The sequence below is a fragment of the Xenopus tropicalis genome, chromosome 8 (assembly GCF_000004195.4).
Source record: "Xenopus tropicalis strain Nigerian chromosome 8, UCB_Xtro_10.0, whole genome shotgun sequence".
NCBI lineage: Eukaryota > Metazoa > Chordata > Amphibia > Anura > Pipidae > Xenopus > Xenopus tropicalis.
In genome coordinates this window covers 21,162,998-21,181,003 of record NC_030684.2, presented here as the reverse complement: position 1 = coordinate 21,181,003, position 18,006 = coordinate 21,162,998, and the positions used below count along the sequence as shown (strand labels likewise).

Here is an 18,006-nt window from a genome sequence, read left to right as displayed (position 1 = left end):
ACCGGCAGGACTAGGGATCCATATATTTTGAAAAGGGAATGGATTTGATACATACAAAAGCGTTACCTGTTTGTCGGTAATCAGAAGGATTTCCCTTCCCCTCAGTATGGGGGTTCTATAACATGGGTGGGTTCTGTGCTTTACTGCTCACCTGGCAATATTCTGTGTATCCAGGGAATATGGCTGCATAGTAACCCTATAGGAGCAGGTTTTGTACCCACAGGCACCTTCTCATCTGCCCAATGAATATTGTGTTGTGCATTTTACCTTTCAGTTTGCTCACGTGCATTACATACCCTATGGGGGAGACACCGGATGGGCCAGACTATGTAATGTGGAATGGGATCCGTTCCTCATACTTAATAGGGCTGCAGTATATTGTAATATGGGCAATATCCCTATGCATTGAGATACAGTCATAGCCTTGTGTTTTTCCTTTCTCTTCTATAAGTATTTGCTCTTACTGTGATACTGTCACATGTAAGTATTACATTAAATTCTGGTTTCTTTTATGAGTTTATCTTTAGCCTCAGCTTTTTCATGCCTGGAGGTACCAGCAGGGGGCACTGAGCCTACAGACTTCATGCCATAATGGGGAATGATGGGAGGATTCTGAGAATGCCCATTATAAACAGAAGCTCAGCCCGTTAGCCCGGTGTGAGAATGCTTGGTGGAGCAGCCATACCCGCAGGAGGACTGGTGTGTGTCACTCACAGGTACTGAAGTGCTGGGGGGTGTAAGGAATCAGACTGACACATACAGTGGAAAGCAGGGTTTCTTATAAAGCAGCAACATGTGTACATTTCTCTTTCTTCTTTAACTTTTCAGTGCCTCTACTTTGCTGATTTGTTCCATTCTCGCCGTCTCTCCCTCTCTATGTGTTTCCCCTTCCAAATGAGCCCAATACCCAGAATAAAGACACACACACGGCTTGATGGTTCATCTGTGAAAATCACAGTTTTATTAATAATACAAATAATAAATTGTGTTTTTCATTGATTCTGAGGAAGGCAAAAAAAACCTCTGAGAAGCTTTGAGCCAATCTGCTTCATTAGAGGGAAAAATTCCTTCCTGACTCCTTAACGGCAATCGGATTTGCTCCCAGAATCAATGCCTTCACCCTGCTTGCCATAATCAAGGGAAGCAGGGTGAGGGAAACAAGGGAATATGGTAGCATACACACCATTCCATTGGGCCCCAGGCAGCCTGCAGACCCCGGCTCCTGCAGTCTGAGGGATGGATGGAAAGGGAATGCAGTTTTTACCAAGCACCTTAAGGTGCTCTTGTGTATGAACCATATTTTAGATGAAAGGGGGAGCACCGCTGGTGGAATTACGGTGGATGGGAGTGCAGGCACCGCTGGTGGAATTACGGTGGATGGGAGTGCAGGCACCGCTGGTGGAATTACGGTGGATGGGAGTGCAGGCACCGCTGGTGGAATTGCGGTTGATAGGAGAGCAGGCACCGCTGGTGGAATTGCGGTTGATAGGAGAGAAGGTGGATCTGGGCAGATCTTACCTTTTGCCTATTAGTTCCGAGGGCCACCTGCAAAAATCAAACAAAAGAACTTATTTATACCTTAGCAAGCGATATCCCTGGAGAAACCCTATTACACTTAGGGGCACATTAATATCAAATCGGGCGCTGAAGCAAAATTAAAACACTGAACAAGTGGGTATTTTTCCCCACAACGTTGGCATCTTACATGAGCTTCACACATTGCACAAAATCTGAGAATTGCAATTGATTTCAATCCATCAGCCCCTTTCCATTACAAAATAGCCATCATTTAGGGAATATTTCCATTTCAGCAAACAGCATAGAAAGAAGAAAGGGAAAGAAGGATGGATTCTATACTGCACCTTAATATCTCTCGCTGTTCCGCGTCAGGATGACCTTGTTGATAGCCTCTAGGTCTTTGTAGAGGCCCTTTAGGTGGGCTTTGATGTACCTGTAGTCCCCTCGGAAGTCGGCCTTCAGGCGAAATTGCCACCACTTTGTGATCTTCACACAATCCCTGGCCATCCACAGATCATAGAGTGCCATCCTGATGTCTCCTCTTATCTGGTCCCTAATGCACTCCAAATAGGGACCCGCCCGTGGATCTTCAAAATCCCTGATCTCGAAGATGTCCCGATCAGAGGGGATCCCACCATGAGATCTACAGAAATGCAGGAAACAAGAAGACATTAAGGTCTCCAGCAGGTTTTTCTTTAATCCTCAGTAATAATAATTAGAATTTCTTAGCCCACATACCACAGCAATGTGTATTTATTAGCACTAGGGGCGCTTACCTTCCCATAGCGGTACTCGTAGTACTGCCGGCTGCTGGCACTCATGCCCATCTCTGCTGGCCTCTGTCATATAAAATAGAGATTTGGGAAGGTTAGAGTTAATCTAAAGATAGTCAAATTAAAAGACCCCAAATAAACACAGTAAAGATCAGAGTTAGGGGTAGAACTCCATGGATGTGCCTCTTGTTTAACCTCATCTACTATGTAATACATATTGCAGAGGGAAAAATGCTGGTTCCTTACCAGGTGAACCACAATGGGTCCGGCAGGTTCTTCTTGTTCTTCTGCTTTGGAGAAAAGTTGTAGTCTTTAAAAGACTTTTGTGTGTCTTCTCTGTATCTTCTTCTATATCGCAAGGATGGTAGGAGTCGCTGCAAATCACTGGAAGTCTCTCAAATCGCTCTATTCAGGAGAAGAGAAGAGACTGTGAGCTCTTGTGATCCTCTCTGTCATTTATAGCAGTATATACTAGGGTTCCCTTTCTGTATCCTTGCCCAGTTGTACTTGGCCGCTACTGAATATGTTTGCTGCTCTATAAATAACCAGTAGCACCAATTATTAGAAGCTTTAATAGAATGAAGAATTTGATTGGGAGAGATACAAAAGTTGGTGCAAAGAAGGGCTCCGGACAGCGCTGCCAACCAAGCGTGGGTCCTGGTGTCACAGTGCTTTTAGGGGGCTGTACAGGCTGATGGGAAAAGATCACGCCATTCATTTCTGTGCCAATTGCTTTGCTTTGCAAGGAAAAATGTATTGAAATGTATTCAGTTAAATGTTAAGGTTGCTAACATGAGAGCAGGGCAGATACCCGGGGCAAAGGGGCAGAACTCTAAGGAGCCTGTCAATACTGGGAGGAAAAATGTATGTATTGGTATGGCCTCCAATGTTTATGGGGTCCCCAGTCAAAAAAAAATATATATATTTGCTGCAGAACTGGCCAAAGCCTGTGTCTGTGTCTTCCAACCAGCGCTAAGATTAATGTCATCTCTAAAATTCTCCAAATTCACTAAAATCTGTGAGAGGAGCAACATCCGCTAGTCTAGGGGGGCATCACCCAACTTATTTCCCATCTTTTTTTAGGCTAAAATAAGGGTTATTTGGCAAAAAAATCTCTCAGAGATTCAGACTTACCTCTCGCCACAAAGTCAACCAACGGACAAACCCAACTGTCACATTTCTGAGTGTGAAGTCATCTCTGGTCACATGTCATGAATGTTTGTTTGTCATAAACATTTACAGACAACTTTAAAACCATTGGGTTTTTGTAACACTACAAAAGAGTTTCTGAGTGGGGCTTCCCTTTAATGTTACTGCTAAATACATGGTGATAGCGAGTGGCAGAATAAATATATAAAGAGACAACAAATAGAGCATCTGATGAAATCATATTCTTTCTGACAAGGCACCTAATAAAGACAATATTGATATTAGACAGGAACGTTAGAGATAAGCTTTGTTGCATCTCCTGCCTATAGCCCCATTGCATTCAGGTTTGCTACATTTTGATAGCTATTGCTATGCAACTTGTAGATATATAATATATATTATTGCACTCACGGGTACATGTATTATTCATTTAACGCCCTGTTCGTTAATATGGTTATTACTAACTTGTGTGTTATCTGAAAAAGTTGCGAATCATTGTGAATCATTGCTGGTGGCAGAAATATATGAAACAATGTATAAATACTGAATGACTGATATGATGGATGTGTCGTGTTTATAATGAAACTATCCAACTCATTGAAAAATATATTTATTTAAACCAGACTGGCCGTACAGGACATCCCAGCAAAGTCCCATTCAATGGGTTTGTTATGATTTGAGGTTGTGACAGGGGTTGAGGGACATCTAGATCTGAGAGAGGGCCTGAGAGGGGGCTTCTAATTCCAATATTACTATAACGCACCGTTTAGGCCTGCTGGGAAATGATTGAGTGGGAATGTAAGGGATTGGGGAATTTCATGCATTTAAAAGCAAAATATCCAGGCTCATAAATTTAGATTAAGAGCGGTTAAGAATCTGAACGGATGGAATTGATAGATGGATTGTACGATTGAAGCAACTGTTATTGAGAGTGTTAGTGGGAGATGTAACCCAGGGCTGTGCTCAGGCCGGAGGGGTAACTGTAGGGCTTGCCCCTCTTGGGGTCTGGAATGATGGTTTAAATATATGTTTATGAAATGTCTTGAAATGATATTCTGTGGAGCCCACTAACTTCTGTTTATGCGCTACAGTGCTGTTTTGGGGCTTATTATTGGCTTATTATTGCAATTTAGCTAAAATAAACCTCATCCACATATTGTTTTTGTTTATTTCACAACATATGTTCCTTAGGGAGAAGATGATGAAATGTGGATGTGCGCATATATGGGGTACAAGCTGAGCACAGAGAGCTGTCAGAGTAACATTTTAGCCCAAGCGCAGTGTAAGTGCCTGGCAGGTTTCTGATCTGAAGGCAGGCTGCCCTGCTTGTATTGGCTCAAATTATATATTTAATGGAAGCTCTTTGTGGGTCTGTTTTAGAAATTCAGAGGTTTGTAGCTATAGAAATCTATATAACTGGGGATTTCTATCCTTTTAGTATTATGTAGCGAGTCATATTCTGAGACAATTTGCAATTGGTCTTCATTTTTTATTATTTGTAGTTTAATTAAATTTTTGTTTAGCAACTTTCCAATTCAGGATTGTCAACAACTGTCTGGTTGCTAGGTTGCTTACCTTAGCAACCAGAAGTGGTTTGACTGAGAGACTGATATATGAGTAGGAGGAGACAAAATAGAAATAGAAGAAATAGAAAAAAAGAGTTATAAAAAGTAACAATAGAGCTGTAGCCTCACAGAGCAATAGTTTTTGGCTCTTGGGTCAGTGACCCCCATTTGAAAGCTGCAAAGAGGTTGAAGAAGAAGGCAAATAATTAGCACAGTATAAGAAATAAATAATAAAAACCAATCAAAGATTTGCTTAGAATTGGCCACTCTCATAGCATACTAAAAGTTTAGTAGCATGTTGATCCAGGGACTTGGGTTTCCATCTGGCTGATGTTTCAACGGCTCTAGCTGGTAAAATATCGGCCAAGGCCTGGACCGGAATTAGCGGAAATGTACTTGGGTCTGTCGAGGGGGTGGGGGAGGAGATTTGTAGTGTTACTTGGAGCTATAAATTCCCGGTGGGACAGAACTGCTGCCCATCTCCCCTGTGCCATTACCCTCAGACCTGGGTTCACTGTTTTACTTTGTATTCTGTGAGATCAGTTTCTGCGGGATCTGTAGGGCTGCGCAGTGATCAGTCAGATCCTTACTGTACTCTAGCGCTCACATTCTGTATCCCCTTCTACTGTTCTGCCGTAATGAGCCGAGTATATTAACGTCAGTGAATTGTTCTCTCAGGTAAAAAGCAACTCAGACACAGGGGGAAGATAGAATCTCCTAGAGCTCCATGAGGCGTGAGAACCTTGCTTCTGGGGCAGCAAACATTCACCATTGGTAAGTTTAAAGGGCAAGGAAACCCAGACACAACCAATGCTCTTATTACTTATTTATTAGGTTATTATTTCATTCATGGCTACTGTGTATGCGCGGGAGAGTGAAATACAAGTGACCAAATTATCTTGCTTGACTGTTATATATGCTGGTTCTTTCATTCTCCATGATTTCAGCGGAATATCCATAGAAGGATAAGCCTTCTTGTTCTGTGGCCTCAACATGAAGGCCAGTGAGGGTCAATTGGGAAGACTGGCCATTTGCCCTCCTAGATGCACCTGAAAGCCCAGCAGTTCAGTTGGGAGACATTTAGGCTCAATATGTAATTGCTGCCTTGATATTCCTGACACAGTAAATGACCCACTATATCTGTACTTATTTCCTTAGTTGAGTGGGGCCATGACCAGAGGTTGGACCTTCATGGAGCGGCTCGGTCAATTGTTGAAACCTTTGAGAGGAGCTTGAAATGAAACTTCTGAAAGCACTGCCCTAAGGTAAGATGGTGGCACAAGAGGAAGGTCTTGTTCTTCCTCCAGTATCTGGGTCCAATGAAAGGCTCAGTGATCAGATCGGCACTATTTGGCCCAGAATGTGGATCTGTTTGGCATCAGACTCACAAATGTGTATTTAGTAGATGTAAATCCAATTACTATAAATTAGATTTATTTACTATGGTATGAGCACTCTGGCCTCTGCACTAGGAAGGGGCTCCCAGTGTGGGGGGCCAATGCACTGGATATGGTGAAACAGTTTTTAGGGTAAAGGGATTCTTTAAGATATGATATGCAGTTAGGTTACCAGACTAGAAAATCCAGTTGTAAGGGCTGCGCTGATTACAATTTCTTCAACATGCCCTTCAACATGCATGTATTATATATGTACCTGAATTTTCAAGTGACCTGTAAACTGTGCCCTTAGCCTTTGCCCTGTGTTGGTCAGATAGCTGCAATGGGCTCTGCCATCAGTGGGCCTGGTAGCTCAGAGCTGCTGGAATAAGTTTCCCCACATTGTCATGTTATTTTACAGCAGCAGAACACTTAATAATGCATTGTTTCTCTTTATACAATTCAAGAAAATACTTACTATGCTGAGTATTCACAATATAAAACTCTCTGCATTTGTACATTACAGAGTCCAACTGCTGTTATTTAACTACTGTACATTTGGGCGCAGATTTAGCAAAATATGAGTTTAATACAAATTTACCCACATTCTATTAATTCCCATAGGATTTTTTGAAGTGTATTTATCAAAAGGTAAAAGTTTGAGTTCACCATTTGATAAATAAAAAGTCTAAAAATCCAAGGAATAAATAGAAAGTAGGTGAATTTTCCTGTGGTGGGCTCACACTTTAATAAATCTGCCCTTAGTAATGAACTGGAGGTCATTCCAGCAGCGCCCGGCCAACTCGGCCGCCTCTGCGTACAGCTTTAGGGTAACGGCACAGAGGCAGATTCAGGATATTTTGTCGACTAAGCAATTGCAGCTCAGTGTGTGGCCAACAAATTGCTCAAAATCACCCCACATTATTGTCCGTAGGCAATCACCACAAAATGACGTCACGTGGCCCCGGTCCAGGCAATTCCCATGGAAACGAATGGGGGTGATTCCAAGCGTTTTTACCATTAGTCTGTACAGCCCACTTTGTGACAAACTGCATATTGTGTTGGAACTGCATATTGTGTTGAGCTGTCTGCTTGATCAGAATGGTTTTGTTCTTTCTGCTTCCAGGTTGGATCTGGCTGAACTGTCTATGGGAGATAAAGGCACAGGATCACAGGTGCATGATGGGAAAGCGAGAGCTTTTCACATTTGAATCCTGAGCGAGAAGGAGCCATGTGAGCAAGTCGTATTGTTTGGTGTTCGGGCCGCGCAGCGCAGGAGGAGTTCCATCACTATACCATTAACTGAGAGACTTCAAAACCCAATAGGACTTTGCCTGGGAGTCCCTGCCCTTCGTACCTATTGTGACCAGCCCATTCTGGAACCCTGCTCCGCTGTGTAGGAGTTTTCTAGTGCATTTTACTGCTGAGCCATGGGAAGCCTTTTTTTCTGCTTGCTGTGACCCAAGGTTTGTATACTAGACTCTGCCTTGCCTGCTGCCTGCCCTGACGGCCAACTTCCAATCTGTATCTTCCAATAAAATCAAGACTTGTTTCTTTCAAATTCCTGACCTTTATTTGGAATGCTTATCACCACTCAGTATTTCAGCTACTTTTTCTGTCTCACATGCTCTGTGAGCAATAATGTATCTTTTCTGCACAATTGTGGAGTGGTTGCTTAGTGCACAGCTTAGAGGTAACATATAAATAATTGGATGTAGTCAGAGAAGAGGATCCCCTGAGCTAGAATATGAGCAGCCAATAGTGACAACAAGAAGTGTTAGTAGGCATAGGTATCCATGCAAGTGTGGAGCATGAAGGGTCACTTGTACGTAGGGTGTACTCAACAGAACTGTTGGGTATAGTTGCATGCAAAGTAAGACCTACCTGCCACCACCTAGCAGTCACTTTGTATTTGTAGCTCAGCAAGATCCAGAGGGAGGCAATGGATTTTGTGCACCCCTAATAATAGGCTAGAAGACTCATGAGTAAATGGCGCACATAGTGCCAAGTGCTTTTTTGGATGCAATTTGCTATTTTCCCCCACAATTACAGCATCATTGTGCCTGTGTGCCAAGCTGCGAATGATGTTATTAACGGCAATAGCATGGGATTATGAACAAGTCAGTAGTGCTGATTGGCCAGCCCCCTAGTGGAACCCTGAAATGCCCCAGCTTGAAATGATTCCAGGGTTCTCTTGCATCAATTCCTACACTTGTGCATATCATTCATTAGAGCAGGCTGGTTGGGCACATTAGTGCTCCCCACAAGTACTCGCTCGTTTGCACATTAGCGCTCCCCGCGAGTAGCAAGTACACGCAAGTGCAAGGAGCATGTATGGGGCGAGTACCTTTTATGAATGCTGTTGATGTTTTTTCAAATATAGAGGGGGTTTGCCAGGTCGGCCTTTGGTATTGCACTTGTAATTCTGTCTCAGTTTGCACTACTGAATCAGGTCCATAAATATTTGGACAGAGACAACTTTTTTCTAATTTTGGTTTTGTACAACTGACATTTTTATGCAATCGTTTTGTTCACCCCTGAATTAAAGCTAAAAGTCTGTACTTCAACTGCATCTGAGTTGTTTCATTTAAAATTCATTGTGATCCCCATATGGTTGTAATAGGATTCTCACTGGGGAGGGGTGGCAAGGGGGGGACTTACTGGATAACTATATTTTTTTGAATAACAGCAGATTTCTCATATTTGACAACTGTTATTAATATTTTTTCCTCTCAGTAAACTAACTGCCTGCGTGTCAGTGGGCCCTCTTGCCCACCCAGCCATTTGCCTTGTATGCCTATACCGTGGCCATTACTCAATTCTATAGAGAAGAAATGGAGGAAAGGATAGATAATAGTATGAAAAAAGAAGTAATTAAGAGACTACAGAAAGTGAGTGAACAGAGAAGGGGAGAGTGGGCCTAAGGTCTAAGCCAGTGATCCCCAACCAGTGGCTCCGGGGCAACATGTTGCTCCCCAACCCCTTGGATGTTGCTCTCACTGCCCCCAAACCAGGGAGTTATTTTTGAATTCCTGACTTGGGGGCAAGTTTTGGATAATAAAAACAAGATTTCCTACCAAATAAAGTCCCTGTAAGCTGATAGTGTGCATAGAGGCTGCCTAATGGCCAAACATTTTTTTTTTACTCAGGTAAGTTTATTGAGAAAGCCTATAACAATGCAAACTGACAATTGACAATTGCTTCTGACAGTTATGACTCGGAGCTTAGTGTTACACCCACATCGCAGAAAGATTATTTTACAGAGCATCAACATTTTATATCCAGGTGACTAAGTGTTAATACATTGGTTTCTATAATATATTATTATAGGCGTTGTTCCATTTATTCCAAATTGCCACATATTTATTGTGATTTCCATTTTTTGTGTAAGCGGCTTTTTCAATGTTACACAAGTCCCCAACCGAGTTATACCATTGGTTATAGGATCAGGGCATTTCCAGAGTCGTGTGATCCCTTTTCTGGCTATAAATAGGACTTTCTGCAAAAATTGTACATCTGTTTTAGGTCATTTTAATGATGTGGTTACCCATAGTAGACACAGTTCCGGTGCTCTAGGGATTGGATATTGTAGTAACTCAGATAGGGCACCTAGAATTTAATAAATATTCAGTTTGTTGCAGGACCATAGTGTATGTATAAGCGTACCCTCCTCATGACCACATCTGTTACACATCAATTTTGTGTAGCCTGACCTTGGTTAGGTAGGCCCTATGGATAATGTAGAGTTGGAACAGTCTGTATTTATAGATAAGCGACACCTGGGTTGGGGTCTTACGCGTTTTGCGATCTGGGTATACTTTTATGCACCTTTTGCTTTAGCAGCATCGTATATAGGTTAGATATGAGCCCCTTGTTATTTGGAGAAACTGATTGTTAAGTATATGGAACCAGATTGGAATGGGTGGTTGTTGGAGGGTTACAGATTGTTAGCACTGCCAGCATTGGGGCATGGTCTGAGATGCCCCTGGGTAAGTATTTAGTTTGTGAGACTTTAGGAAGGAGACGTTTGCCGACATCATGTCTAGCCGTGAGAGAACATTATGGGAAGCAGAGAAGCAGGAAAACTGTTTCTCTTGCGGGTGGTGGTGCCTCCAAATCTCATGCAAAGTTCCTCCATTAGATATCGGAGGTTAGTGGGGGGTTCAGTTATGTTTGATCCTACTTTACGTAAACGATTGGTTTCTGGATTGAGGATAGTATTAAAGTCCCCAACTAGTAGGCTAAGGGCAGAGTATTCTGCCCATGTTTTAATGCAGTCGTCTGCATAGGGGGGCGCTATATACATGTTTTCTAACACCAGCTCACGTTGCCCATGTTGTATAAAAATGTATCTGCCCTTTTGGTCTATGCTTAGGTTCTCCAGCTTAAAGGGTATTTGTTTATGCACTAAGATTGATACCCCTGGCGAGTATACTGAGTAGGATGAGTGCTACGCCCACCCTATCCAAGGGCGTTTAAGCGCCAGTGTTTTGCTGCCCACCAAGAGGGTTTCTTGCAGAAATGCAGTATGTATTTTGTTGCGTTTCAAAAAAATCAAGTACTTGCTTACGCTTGATGGGGTTGTTGAAGACCCCGTACATTCCAAGTCAGAACATTAACCGCCATTAGCAGTTTGTGGGTATGGTGTACTTGCGCATATTGCTGGATCTAGTAAATCCTGCGCCTGCATCCAGATCCATTCATATTTGGCACCTGAGTTAAAACCATAACTTAAAAACTTGAAAACCTTTATGCGTAACATTGCATAACCTGCCCTCCCTTTAGGGTGCGTCGTTTCTCGAGTCAAGCCATTGGTTCAGGTCCTGCGGCGAAGTGAAGAACAGGTTGCTGCCATTAGTTGAGACACGGAGCCTTGCTGGGTAAAACATGGCGTATTGGATGTTTTCTGCTCGTAGTCTCCATTTTGCATCCTGGAATTCGGCTCTCAGCTTTTGTACTTCGGACGAGAAGTCGGCATAGATGGAGATTTTCCTGGCTCGGTATTGCAGATTATATTTTCCCCTGGCCATGCGAAGGATGGAATATAATTGTACACTGAATTTCTCAAAGTGACCTGTCAATACTGTGCCCTTAGCCTTTGCGCTTGTGTTGGTCATGATACCTGCAATGGCTCTCCCCCCCTCTCCTCCATCAGTGGGCCTGGTAGCTCAGGAGCTGCTGGAATAAGTTTCTCCCCACATTGTCATGTTATTTTACAGCAGCAGAAACTAACACTTAATTATATGGCATTGTTTCTCTATTATACATTCAAGAAAATACTTACTATGCTGAGTATTTCACAATATATAAACTCTCTGCATTTGTACATTACAGAGTCCAACTGCTGTTTTATAACTACGTGTATCATTTGGGCGGCAGTGTTAGCAAAAATATTGAGTTTTAATACAAATTACCCACATTCTAGTTCATTCCCATAGGATTTTTGAAGTGTATTTACAAAATATAAAGTTTGGAGTTCACCATTTGATAAATAAGAAGCAGTTCTAAAATCCTCAAAGGATGAAATAAAAGTAGGTGAATTTTCCTGTGGTGGGCTCACACTTAATCACAATCTGCCCTGTATAATGAACTGGAGGTCATTTCCAGCAAGCGTCCCCGGCTCAACTCGGCACGGCCGCCTCTGCGTACAGCTTTAGGGGTAACGGCACAGAGGCAGATTCAGGATATTTTTGTCGACTTAAGCAATGCAGCTCTCAGTGTGTTGGCCAACAAATTGCAACTACAATAATACACCCACGATTATTGTCCGTGCCGCATCACCAAACAAAATACGTCACGGGCCCCCGCGTCCATAGGCTAATTCCCATGGAACAAACTGGGGGTGATTCCACTGCTTTTACCATTAAGTCTGTACAGCCCACTTTGTGACAAACTGCTATAGCTGTGTGTTGCGCGAACTTAGTCATATTTGATGTTGAGCTGTCTGCATTGATTCAAAAATGTTTTGTTCTTTCCTGCTTCCAGGGTGGATCTGGCTGAACTGTCTATGGGAGACTAAAGGCAACAGGATCACAATGTCGATGACATGGAAAGAAGCTTTCACATTAATGAATTCCTGAGCTGAGAAGGCCATGGTGAGTCAAGTATGCTTCATGGTGTTTACGAGCCGCCACGACGCGTGACAGGAGTTCCATCACTATACCATTAACTGAGAGACCTTCAAAACCAATTGACATGATAAAGCAACCTGCATTGCCTGGAGAGTCCCTAGTCCCTTCGTACTCTATTGTTAAGACCCAGCCCATTCTAGGAACCCTGCTCACCGCATGTGCTACAGCGAGTTTTTCAGCTAAGCATTTTAACTGATGCGAGCCATGGGAGCTCCTTTATTTTCTGCTTATGCTGATGACCCAAGGATTTGTATATAGATAGATTCTTCTTACCTCTTCTGCCTGCCCTGACGGCAGCTTCCAATCTGTAATCTTCAATAATCAAAGAACTTGTTCTTTCAAATTCCTGAACCTTTATCTTGGAATGCCTATAATCATCCAACCAGTTTTTCATTAAAACTCCAGTATTCCAGCTACTTTTTCTGCTTTCTACATGCTCTGTAGCAATATGTATCTTTTCTGCACAATTGTGGAGTGGTTGCTTATGGCACACGCTTCTATGAGAGTAAACATAATAATATATTGGATATGTAGTGCAGGAAGAAGATGGGGATTCCCTTCGGAGCTAGAGATATGAGCAGCCATTAGCTGACAACAAGAAGTGTTAGTAGAGCCATAAGGTATCCATGCAGTGTTGGAGCATGAAGGGTCACTTTACGTAGGGTGTTACTCAACAGAACTGTTGGGCTTATAGTTTGCATGCAAAGTAGTCCTTACCTGCCCACCACCTAAGCAGTCACTTTGTAATTTTGTACTTCAGCTAAGATCCAGAGGAGGCAATGGATTTTGTGCACCCCTCAATAATAGCTTAGAAGATCATGAGTAAATGGCGCACTAGTTGCCAAGTGCTTTTTTTGGATGCGAATTTGCTATTTTCCCCACATAAGCATCATTGATGCCTGGTGGCCAGCTGCGAATGATGTTATAACGGCAATAGCATGGGGTATTATGAACAAGTCAGTAGTGTGATTGGCCAGCCCCTAGGGAACCCTGTGAAAATGCCCCAGCTGTGAAATAGATTCAGGTTCTTGCATCAATTCCTGACACTTGTGCATATCATCTCATTAGAGCAGGCTGGTTGGGCACATTGTGCTCCCACAAGTACCGCTCGTGGGCTTCACATCTAGCGCTCGAACGATAGTAAGCAAGTACACGCCAAGTAGCAAGGAGTCATGTTATGGCGGCGAGTAACCTTTTAGATGAATGCTGTTTGATGTTTTTTCAAATATGATAGGGGTTAGCCAGGATTTCGTGCCATTTTGGTATTGCCACTGTGTAATGCTCTCAGTTGACTACTAACTGAATTCAGGTCTTCCATAAATATTTGGACAGAGCACAACTTTTATTCTAATTTCTTGGTTTTTGTACAACTGACATTTTGTATGCACTCCTTTTATTGTCACGCCCACTTGAATAAGCTAAAAGTCTTCACCTTCAACTGCATCTGAGTTGTTTTCATTTTAAAGTTCTCTAATTCCAATATTACTATAACGCACCGTTTAGGCCTGCTGGGAAATGATTGAGTGGGAATGTAAGGGATTGGGGAATTTCATGCATTTAAAAGCAAAATATCCAGGCTCATAAATTTAGATTAAGAGCGGTTAAGAATCTGAACGGATGGAATTGATAGATGGATTGTACGATTGAAGCAACTGTTATTGAGAGTGTTAGTGGGAGATGTAACCCAGGGCTGTGCTCAGGCCGGAGGGGTAACTGTAGGGCTTGCCCCCTCTTGGGGTCTGGAATGATGGTTTAAATATATGTTTATGAAAATGTCTTGAAATGATATTCTGTGGAGCCCACTAACTTCTGTTTATGCGCTACAGTGCTGTTTTGGGGCTTATTATTGCTTATTATTGCAATTTAGCTAAAATAAACCTCATCCACATATTGTTTTTGTTTATTTCACAACATATGTTCCTTAGGGAGAAGATGATGAAATGTGGATGTGCGCATATATGGGGTACAAGCTGAGCACAGAGAGCTGTCAGAGTAACATTTTAGCCCAAGCGCAGTGTAAGTGCCTGGCAGGTTTCTGATCTGAAGGCAGGCTGCCCTGCTTGTATTGGCTCAAATTATATATTTAATGGAAGCTCTTTGTGGGTCTGTTTAGAAATTCAGAGGTTTGTAGCTATAGAAATCTATATAACTGGGGATTTCTATCCTTTTAGTATTATGTAGCGAGTCATATTCTGAGACAATTTGCAATTGGTCTTCATTTTTTATTATTTGTAGTTTAATTAAATTTTTGTTTAGCAACTTTCCAATTCAGATTGTCAACAACTGTCTGGTTGCTAGGTTGCTTACCTTAGCAACCAGAAGTGGTTTGACTGAGAGACTGATATATGAGTAGGAGGAGACAAAATAGAAATAGAAGAAATAGAAAAAAAGAGTTATAAAAAGTAACAATAGAGCTGTAGCCTCACAGAGCAATAGTTTTTGGGCTCTTGGGTCAGTGACCCCCATTTGAAAGCTGCAAAGAGGTTGAAGAAGAAGGCAAATAATTAGCACAGTATAAGAAATAAATAATAAAAACCAATCAAAGATTTGCTTAGAATTGGCCACTCTATAGCATACTAAAAGTTTAGTAGCATGTTGATCCAGGGACTTGGGTTTCCATCTGGCTGATGTTTCACGGCTCTAGCTGGTAAAATATCGGCCAAGGCCTGGACCGGAATTAGCGGAAATGTACTTGGGTCTGTCGAGGGGGGTGGGGGGAGGAGATTTGTAGTGTTACTTGGAGCTATAAATTCCCGGTGGGACAGAATGCTGCCCATCTCCCCCTGTGCCATTACCCTCAGACTGGGTCACTGTTTTACTTTGTATTCTGTGAGATCAGTTTCCTGCGGGATCTGTAGGGCTGCGCAGTGATCAGTCAGATCCTTACTGTACTCTAGCGCTCACATTCTGTATTCCCTTCTACTGTTCTGCCGTAATGAGCCGAGTATATTAACGTCAGTGAATTGTTCTCTCAGGTAAAAAGCAACTCAGACACAGGGGGAAGATAGAATCTCCTAGAGCTCCATGAGGCGTGAGAACCTTGCTTCTGGGGCAGCAAACATTCACCATTGGTAAGTTTAAAGGGCAAGGAAACCCAGACACAACCAATGCTCTTTATTACTTATTTATTAGGTTATTATTTCATTTCATGGCTACTGTGTATGCGCGGGAGAGTGAATACAAGTGACCAAATTATCTTTGCTTGACTGTTATAATGCTGGTTCTTTCATTCTCCATGATTTCAGCGGAATATCCATAGAAGGATAAGCCTTCTTGTTCTGTGGCCTCAACATGAAGGCCAGTGAGGGTCAATTGGGAAGACTGGCCATTTGCCCTCCTAGATGCACCTGAAAGCCCAGCAGTTCAGTTGGGGAGACATTTAGGCTCAATATGTAATTGCTGCCCTTGATATTCCTGACACAGTAAATGACCCACTATATCTGTACTTATTTCCTTAGTTGAGGTGGGGCCATGACCAGAGGTTGGACCTTCATGGAGCGGCTCGGTCAATTGTTGAACCTTTGAGAGGAGCTTGAAATGAAACTTCTGACAAGCACTGCCCTAAGGTAAGATGGTGGCACAAGAGGAAGGTCTTGTTCTTCCTCCAGTATCTGGGTCCAATGAAAGGCTCAGTGATCAGATCGGCACTATTTGGCCCAGAATGTGGATCTGTTTGGCATCAGACTCACAAATGTGTATTTAGTAGATGTAAAATCCAAATTACTATAAATTAGATTTATTTACTATGGTATGAGCACTCTGGCCTCTGCACTAGGAAGGGGCTCCCAGTGTGGGGGCCAATGCACTGGATATGGTGAAACAGTTTTTAGGGTAAAGGGATTCTTTAAGATATGATATGCAGTTAGGTTACCAGACTAGAAAATCCAGTTGTAAGGGCTGCGCTGATTACAATTTCTTCAACATGCCCTTCAACATGCATGTATTATATATGTACCTGAATTTTCAAGTGACCTGTAAACTGTGCCCTTAGCCTTTGCCCTGTGTTGGTCAGATAGCTGCAATGGGCTCTGCCATCAGTGGGCCTGGTAGCTCAGAGCTGCTGGAATAAGTTTCCCCACATTGTCATGTTATTTTTACAGCAGCAGAACACTTAATAATGCATTGTTTCTCTTTATACAATTCAAGAAAATACTTACTATGCTGAGTATTCACAATATAAAACTCTCTGCATTTGTACATTACAGAGTCCAACTGCTGTTATTTAACTACTGTACATTTGGGGCAGATTTAGCAAAATATGAGTTTAATACAAATTTACCCACATTCTATTAATTCCCATAGGATTTTTTGAAGTGTATTTATCAAAAGGTAAAAGTTTGAGTTCACCATTTGATAAATAAAAAGTCTAAAAATCCCAAAGGAATAAATAGAAAGTAGGTGAATTTTCCTGTGGTGGGCTCACACTTTAATAAATCTGCCCCTTAGTAATGAACTGGAGGTCATTCCAGCAGCGCCCGGCCAACTCGGCCGCCTCTGCGTACAGCTTTAGGGTAACGGCACAGAGGCAGATTCAGGATATTTTGTCGACTAAGCAATTGCAGCTCAGTGTGTGGCCAACAAATTGCTCAAAATCACCCACATTATTGTCCGTGGCAATCACCACAAAATGACGTCACGTGGCCCCCGGTCCAGGCAATTCCCATGGAAACGAATGGGGGTGATTCCAAGCGTTTTTACCATTAGTCTGTACAGCCCACTTTGTGACAAACTGCATATTGTGTTGGAACTGCATATTGTGTTGAGCTGTCTGCTTGATCAGAATGGTTTTGTTCTTTCTGCTTCCAGGTTGGATCTGGCTGAACTGTCTATGGGAGATAAAGGCACAGGATCACAGGTGCATGATGGGAAAGCGAGAGCTTTTCACATTTGAATCCTGAGCGAGAAGGAGCCATGTGAGCAAGTCGTATTGTTTGGTGTTCGGGCCGCGCAACGCAGGAGGAGTTCCATCACTATACCATTAACTGAGAGACTTCAAAACCCAATTGGACTTATTTATAAACAAAGTTCAAGAACTTCTCAGCATGCCTGGGAGTCCCTGCCCTTCGTACCTATTGTGACCAGCCCATTCTGGAACCCTGCTCCCCTGTGTAGGAGTTTTCTAGTGCATTTTACTGCTGAGCCATGGGAAGCCTTTTTTTCTGCTTGCTGTGACCCAAGGTTTGTATACTAGACTCTGCCTTACCTGCTGCCTGCCCTGACGGCCAACTTCCAATCTGTATCTTCCAATAAAATCAAGACTTGTTTCTTTCAAATTCCTGACCTTTATTTGGAATGCTTATCATCCAATTTGAATTAAAATCTCAGTATTCCAGCTACTTTTTCTGTCTCACATGCTCTGTGAGCAATAATGTATCTTTTCTGCACAATTGTGGAGTGGTTGCTTAGTGCACAGCTTAGAGGTAACATATAAATAATTGGATGTAGTCAGAGAAGAGGATCCCCTGAGCTAGAATATGAGCAGCCAATAGTGACA

General features: G+C 42.5%; 2 long non-coding RNA genes across 11 annotated transcripts in view; both read left to right on the top strand.

Moving 5' to 3' along the window:
* LOC108645164 overlaps positions 1–18,006 on the top strand; it is a 455,446-nt gene that overhangs the window by 48,684 nt on the left and 388,756 nt on the right. The gene's annotated exons all lie outside the window — the stretch shown is intronic.
* On the top strand, positions 6,255–17,785 carry LOC105945655. Of its 2 annotated transcripts, none has more exons than XR_004219681.1 (4): positions 6,255–6,270; positions 15,488–15,583; positions 15,971–16,078; positions 17,319–17,785. It is a non-coding gene; the product is annotated as an uncharacterized LOC105945655 (long non-coding RNA). The 2 variants fall into 2 exon arrangements; XR_004219680.1 differs by lacking the exon at positions 6,255–6,270 and adding an exon at positions 14,381–14,528.